The sequence below is a fragment of the Arvicola amphibius genome, chromosome 13 (assembly GCF_903992535.2).
Source record: "Arvicola amphibius chromosome 13, mArvAmp1.2, whole genome shotgun sequence".
NCBI lineage: Eukaryota > Metazoa > Chordata > Mammalia > Rodentia > Cricetidae > Arvicola > Arvicola amphibius.
The window spans coordinates 65116616-65123706 of record NC_052059.1 but is presented as its reverse complement, the minus strand read 5'-3'; positions in this window follow the sequence as shown (position 1 = coordinate 65123706).

Genomic DNA, 7091 nt, shown 5'->3' with positions numbered 1-7091 from the left:
GTTCATCCCTGTATTTCCAGAACTTAGAAGACTGAGGCAGGAGGATTCCCATGTGTTATTGTGTGGAAAATCTGTTACCATTCTCTTCTAGAATTTTTTTTCCTTAGTGGTCTGTCTGGGTCTGTGAGAGGTAGCCACCCAAGACGTGCCTCTTACAGATGTGATGAGCCTCAGGCCGTGGACACTTGTGGGTGACTGCATACCCTCTAAAGAAGATGCTGCCCTTCCTAGAAGTGGAGTCTCCGACTACCTCACCTTTGCTGTGGCACTTTTGTAGCTGCTGAGATGATGCTCATCTTACTAACCGGTATAGCATTTCCTAAGTCTCCTTCTCTGGTGGCAGAATCTATAGTGTGTAAGACTCTCCTCACACTCACAGCTCCTGACCAGAATATATAGTGTGTAAGACTCTACTCACACCCACAGCTCCTTACCAGAATCTATAGTGTGTAAGACTCTACTCACACTCACAGCTCCTTACCAGAATCTATAGTGTGTAAGACTCTACTCACACTCACAGCTCCTTACCAGAATCTATAGTGTGTAAGACTCTACTCACACTCACAGCTCCTTACCAGAATCTATAGTGTGTAAGACTCTACTCACACCCACAGCTCCTTACCAGAATCTGGTGGACCTGTCGCTGTGAAGCAATTATTTTTAATATTTTTCTTTTAAAAGTAACTTTTTATCAGTACAAAACTATCTAAGGGATGACTAGCTTATTCTGTTAAAAGGTAGTTTTATAAAGAAAATAAAATATAATTATGTCTTTTATAGTGGTAAAATTAGTGTTTATATGAAAGTCAAGATTTGATTATCTTTTAATATACTTCAGACTGATTGCTTATGATATATTTTCTCTGAATTCTTTTCAATTTCAAGGTATTAACAGCTGTCAATATTTTCAAAATACTGCCATATGTGTAGCTTTGAAGTGTGTGTTAATTGAGGACAGGAGAGACTCCTTTTCTCTGAAATGTTTTGTTTCCTTTGGCACTACAACGAAGGGAAGTGGACGTAGAGACATGGAGGGACTTGAGACTCTCCTGTGAAGGAGAGAACAGTGACAATAAAAACAGGGAGCTGGCTCTAGAGAAATGACCCACTTTCCGGTGTTTGTGAAGAACAGCAGAACTCAGAAACTAACTCATGACAAAGGTTAAAATGTATTTACTGACTTAAATAGCTAAAAACGAATAAATTGTATGAAGTACCCAAAGAAGTCTAAATTAAATGGAAATGTAACTCTTAACTTGAATTTTGAAACATTTGAAAAAGTGTCCGGTGCAGGATTTGATGCGCACACCTTGATCCCAGCACTCGGGAGACAGAGGCAGGCGGGTCTCTGAGAGTTGAGTAACAACCTGGTCGACATAGTGAGTTCCAGGCCAGCCGGGCTACGTAGTGAGACCGCCTCAAAACAAAAACGAAAAAGAAAGAAAGGCAGTCGGTATGGTGGAAATGTGTAGTTTATTTGTGAGAGAAGATGGAACTAAGAGAAACTGAATAAAATATTAAATCAAAAACGTAGGCATTACCTCAGGGAAACGCCTTGCCAGTGAAAGGGAACGACTCTCTCACTGATAGCTGCTCTGCACCAGACGCCACTACCTTGGGAATCATCTTGCACAATCAGGAGGTGAACTTGACTTTTCCATCTCTCTTGAGGCTTTTCAGGACAGACCCTTCTGCTCGTTGTTAAAACTACATCTTGAGTCATGCTGTGATTCCTGCAATAATGCTGAATGCATTCTTTTTAGTTTACTTGGGTGTTTTTCTATGAAGAGTTATATGTTTATATGTGATCTTTCTGATACATAACCATGTCATTGGCCTAAATCATTATATGGCGAGAATATTAATTTAAAGAGGACCGGATAGGAATATTAGAGGAAGCTTTTAGTCAGCCTGTGGCTGATTTACTGATCTGGTGAGCAGCCTGTATTCTTTGCTGACATTCAGCAATGGTGAACTGTGGTCAGAGAATGGCGTTCACTCAATGTTTTGACTTCTTATAAAGAAAATAAAGAGTGTTTTAGTGATTAGAGATCCTTTAAAACGTAGAACAAATGTGCAAATAAGACTCATCATCTTTTTATAAGAAAAACACATAAGCCTTTATCATTTATTCATGAGCTAAAGCCATTAAGCTAAATCAAATTATTAACTTCCTGTCTCTGGGGTTTGGTCATTTTATAGATTCACGTAGCAGAGCACTTCCTTCCTGTGAGACAGATGTTTTGAGATCTCTTACTCTCTTTCATTAAAAGTATTTGTCACTTTTAACTATAATCAGAATCAGGAGACAAGCATATTTTTATTTTGGCAGGGCAAATTCCACAGACTATAAACTTAATTATAAGACAATCCTGAAAACAAAACAATGATTAAAATAGTTCATCTAGCCAGGTGTGGTGGTACCCACCTTCTTTAGTCCCAGCATTTGGGAGGCAGAGGCAGGTGGATCTCTGAGTTCCAGGCCAGGGCTGCATAGTTGAGAGCCTGACTCAACAGAAAAGAAAAGAAGGAAGTGATGGTTGTCCAAAGGAAAGGGCCTGTGACAAAACTAACCCTGGGATAGTGTTTCTAGTTACAGTTTTGAAGGGATTAGTCAATCCTAAATCCGCTTTTGTCTTACTGTCCTGTGAAATGCAGTGATGCTCCTGTCCCTTGGCTTCCTGAGCGCTCATTCAGTAAAGGTGTCCCTTGGAGCATAGTTGAAAATAATTGCAAGTAGCTATCCAGTGCTAATCAAGAATGATCAGTTCTCAAAAGAGCACCTTTGTGGAGCATACAAAAATCACATTCACTGAACCTGTAATAGCTCTTCTTGACTTGATCTGACAGCGGAGATAACAGAACAATTTGGATCTATGGTTCAAACTCTACAATTAGATGATTGCAATTTCCTCCTGCCTTTCATAAGGTCTGTGTAAACGGATGTTCGCCTTATTTGATTACATTTGCAGGAATAAAGATAATTTTGCCATGGCTGTAAATCAAATCTAAGCTTTCAGACTTGAGAGCCATGGTGTAAAATTTGGATCAGTTTTGTATTAGCCAAGTATGAACTATATGTACTTGAATATACAGAGCCTAATGATTTCATAAAGCTATGTTGTCTGTCATGGTGTGTGACCCATACTAGTTCCACTTTCTAATCTTGACAAACATTTGTGTGTGAGTTTAAAATTTTTAATCTAAATAAAATTTTGCTTAATTAAATCTTCATACATAAAATCCAAAAGTTGTTGTTTTTAAGATGTGTGCCGTGTGTTAAATTCAGGAGTGTACCTTGATGCACTTAGGAGGTTCAGAGCACAACTTTTTGAAGGCTGGTTCTCTTGTGGTTTGACTTTGAGACAGGGTCTCTCCTTGTTTGTATCCAGCCTCACCACGGGAGTGCTGGAATTACAGCTGCTGGCCACAGCATCTAGGGGTTCACATGGGTTTAAGTGATCTATTCAAGTGGTCAGGATTTTCTGGCAATCACTTTTACCTGCTAATCCAAAACCTTGGCCCCAGCCTTGTGGTTTTATTTTTCAGCTCTCTATTATTATTGGGACCTGGAAGGCATGGGGCGGGGGGGAGATCGAAGTAAAAGGATAATTTATGGAGTTACTTATCTCTACCTTTACCTTCATTCCAGGGGTCAAACCCAGATTGCCAAGCTTGGACAGCAAGCACTTTAACCGACTGAGCCACATTTTTGTCCAGTGTTTTTGATCTAAAAAGCATTTCTACATTTGAATGAAAACGAGGACATGATCATTCCTAGTTCCTGGTTGATGGAAGGGTTTTTATTGTAGATATGAGGGTGAGAATTTCCAGAGGCATCTGGAAGGGTCCAAACTCGTAACAGACTTTCTTGAACGAACTGTCAGCCCCCAAATCATGGCACAGAAACTTATTATGAAAGCTTGGCCTTAGCTTAGGCTTGTTTCTGCCCAGCTCTTATAACTTAACCCATTTCTATTCATCTACGTGCTGCCACATAGCTCATGGCTTTTACCTCTCCTGCATATGTTGCTTCACACACACATACACACACACACCTAGATTCATCTTTTCCCTCTGCTCAGAAGTTCTGCCTATCCTCCCGCCTAGCTATTGTTCATTCAACTCCTTAGTAAACTAATCAGAAGGCGCCTTGGCAAAGACACATTTCCACGGTGTATAAAAAGAAAAGATTATTCCACAAAACAAACCGAACTGGACCATGGGGAATGGACCAAGAGAAGAACCAAGGACCAAGAGGCCAAGAGCAGGAGACCAAGAGAGCACTTAGTAAAGATGGCAGGTGTTATATAGGTACCAGAGGCTGGGGGAAGGGAAGCCCTGCCACTGGGCTGGAGAGGTTTAGGGTAGGGGGCAGAATGAGAAGTACTGGGAAGAACCACAGGTTCTGAGTGAGATTTGTCCTGGGTTTCATTGGGACCTGATACATATTCAAATCAAAAGAAGTCTGGAAAGGAAAAACTAAAATTACAGATATACTTACATGTTGCTTTCTGGTATATTAGTTTTATATCCACAAGAAACAGAAGCCAGTACCAAAACCACAGCTCTTAAGACCGGGGTTCTCAGCCTTCCTAATGCTGCAACCTACTTCATGCTGTGGTGACCCCCAACCATAAAATTATTTTCATTGATGCTTCATAACTATAATTTTGCTGCTGTAATGAATTGTAAATATCTGATATAGAACCCTGTGAAAGGGTCATTTGCCCCCACTACCACCAAAGTGTTTGTAACCCACAGGTTAAGAACCAGTGTTCTCAATTTAAGATTTAATGGAAGGGCTGGAGAGATGGCTCAGCGGTTAAGAGCATTGCCTGCTCATCCAAAGGTCCTGAGTTCAATTCCCAGCAACCACATGGTGGCTCACAACCATCTGTAATGAGGTCTGGTGCCCTTTTCTGGCCTGCAGGCATACAGACAGAACATTGTATACATAATAAATAAATGTTAAAAAAATTTTAAAAAACTTAAAGGGAATAAGAGATGACTCATGCTGAAGCCATTTTTGAGTGATGATAGCCCCAAAACACAAATTTAGGTTACCTCAAATTCCATGTTCCAACTGGAACCAGCATCACAAAGTTATAGTTTTACAGAACAGAGGAAGTCATAAATCAAGGCAAGTTTAAAATACACTGGTGGATACACTTGAGAGACGATACACCAAGATAAAGCTTTTCTATAGGTCTAAGATGCTATCTGATGACATACTTAGCTTTTGTACTGGGAGATGCTAGTGGCCTCTTAGTACATTCTGAAAGGTTTTTATCTATTGCCACAAGATGTTAGTTTTGATAGAGTGGGCAAGTGTTACTATCCAGTACTGATCTTCTCTGAGGGACCTAACAGGATATGTCAGCAGAAACAGCCAAGATGTGACACTAGCTGCTATAGCCACTAAGTAGTGCGCTCTCCCTATACACATGTGCTATATCCCCTCATAGAAGGCAAGCCCTTCCCACCCCTCTGTGTCTTTCCTTCTGCTCTCCTTCAGACCTCTGCACCTTCCCCCCCCCCCCAATAAACCTCCCACATGAGCTCTGTTGCATGGTATGACTTTGTGGTATAGGAAAAAAAGGGCCAGCCAAAGAAACCCTTCTGGTCCTGAAACCAGAGCCAGTGAAAGAAATACTTTAGTCACAAACCCAGAACCAAAGAAATACACCCTGACCCTGAAACCAATGCTGAAGAAACAATGTGGCCCTAGAATCAGAGCTAATGAAAGAAATATGCCCTGGCCTGGAAATTAGAGCCAAAAAGCTGAAAAGGGCCAGTGAAAGAAACAGACTTTGACCCTATAACCAGAGCCAAATCTGCTGCCCCGTCCCACCACCAACAACAACAACTAAGCAAAAAATCAACCAATACCTGTAACAGGGAAAGCATCAATCCTTGAGCACAATATCTAGTCAACCTGAGCTCAAGGGACTGAAATCTGACCAATCCCCACCATGAAAATCTTGTCTTGGAAAAACTTCACCCCTAAGAAGATATATACATACATATATACATACATACATACACACACACATACATATACATACATGTATGTGTATATGTATGTGTGTGTTGTAGTGAGGGGCTTCGGTCCGCGTTCCCGCTGCCCCGCTCCTGGCCATCTGGCTAGCTCAGTCGGTAGAGCATGAGACTCTTAATCTCAGGGTCGTGGGTTCGAGCCCCACATTGGGCGCCAAAATGAAGAGGCGTGGTTGATCGGCAGTTATGATTCACCAAACTAGCATATATATATATATATATATATATAATTCAGCTTTAATAAAGGAAAGAAAAGAGAACTTACAAATCCAAGGTTCCAGCGAGGAGCGCAGGAAAATAAAGTGCAGGTGGGCCATAGGCCCACAAGATTTTATACATCAGTATTAGCCTAAGGGGGACACGCCTTACAAACAAGGTGATTGGCAAGGCTTCCCCTTCAGTGTGTGTGTGTGTGTGTGTGTGTGTGTGTGTGTGTGTGTCCTGCACCTGCTCTGTTTGCTGCTGCCTTCTTCCACCCTAGCAGAGGCAACAACTCACGTAGATTCATTCTTTCCTCCTAATAAATCTCTTGAATGAGATTTAGGTGAAGACCGTTTTTTGCTGGAGCAGGGCTGTAATAATTACCCTGGGAAACTTTTCCCTAGCAGAACAAAGTTGTTACACTCCAGGATACTAGAGCAAAACTAAAAATTTCCCTTGGGAAGCCCTCTCCTGCCTGAGCAGAGCTGTTACATTGGGGAAACCTTTCCCTACAGCAGGGCTGTAAACTGATCCGCTTTCTGTGACCTATGCTATTCCCTGACCCCTGACTGCCAGACTACTCTTCCATGGAGCTGTAACACTCAGTATTTCCTGACCCCCTGACTGCCAGGATCCCTTTCCCTCTGAGCCGAAAAGCTTACACCTTGGCTCCAACCCACCGAGGTCGCCTATTACAGCTAAACCATTACAGCAAGAAGAGCAGCTGTTCTGGAGAGCTAGAGCTAGCCCAAGTTAAGCGAATTAGCAACATTCTGGCAACATTCCAATCTTTCCACGCCACTGAAATTCCAATTAGCCACTTAGTCTCT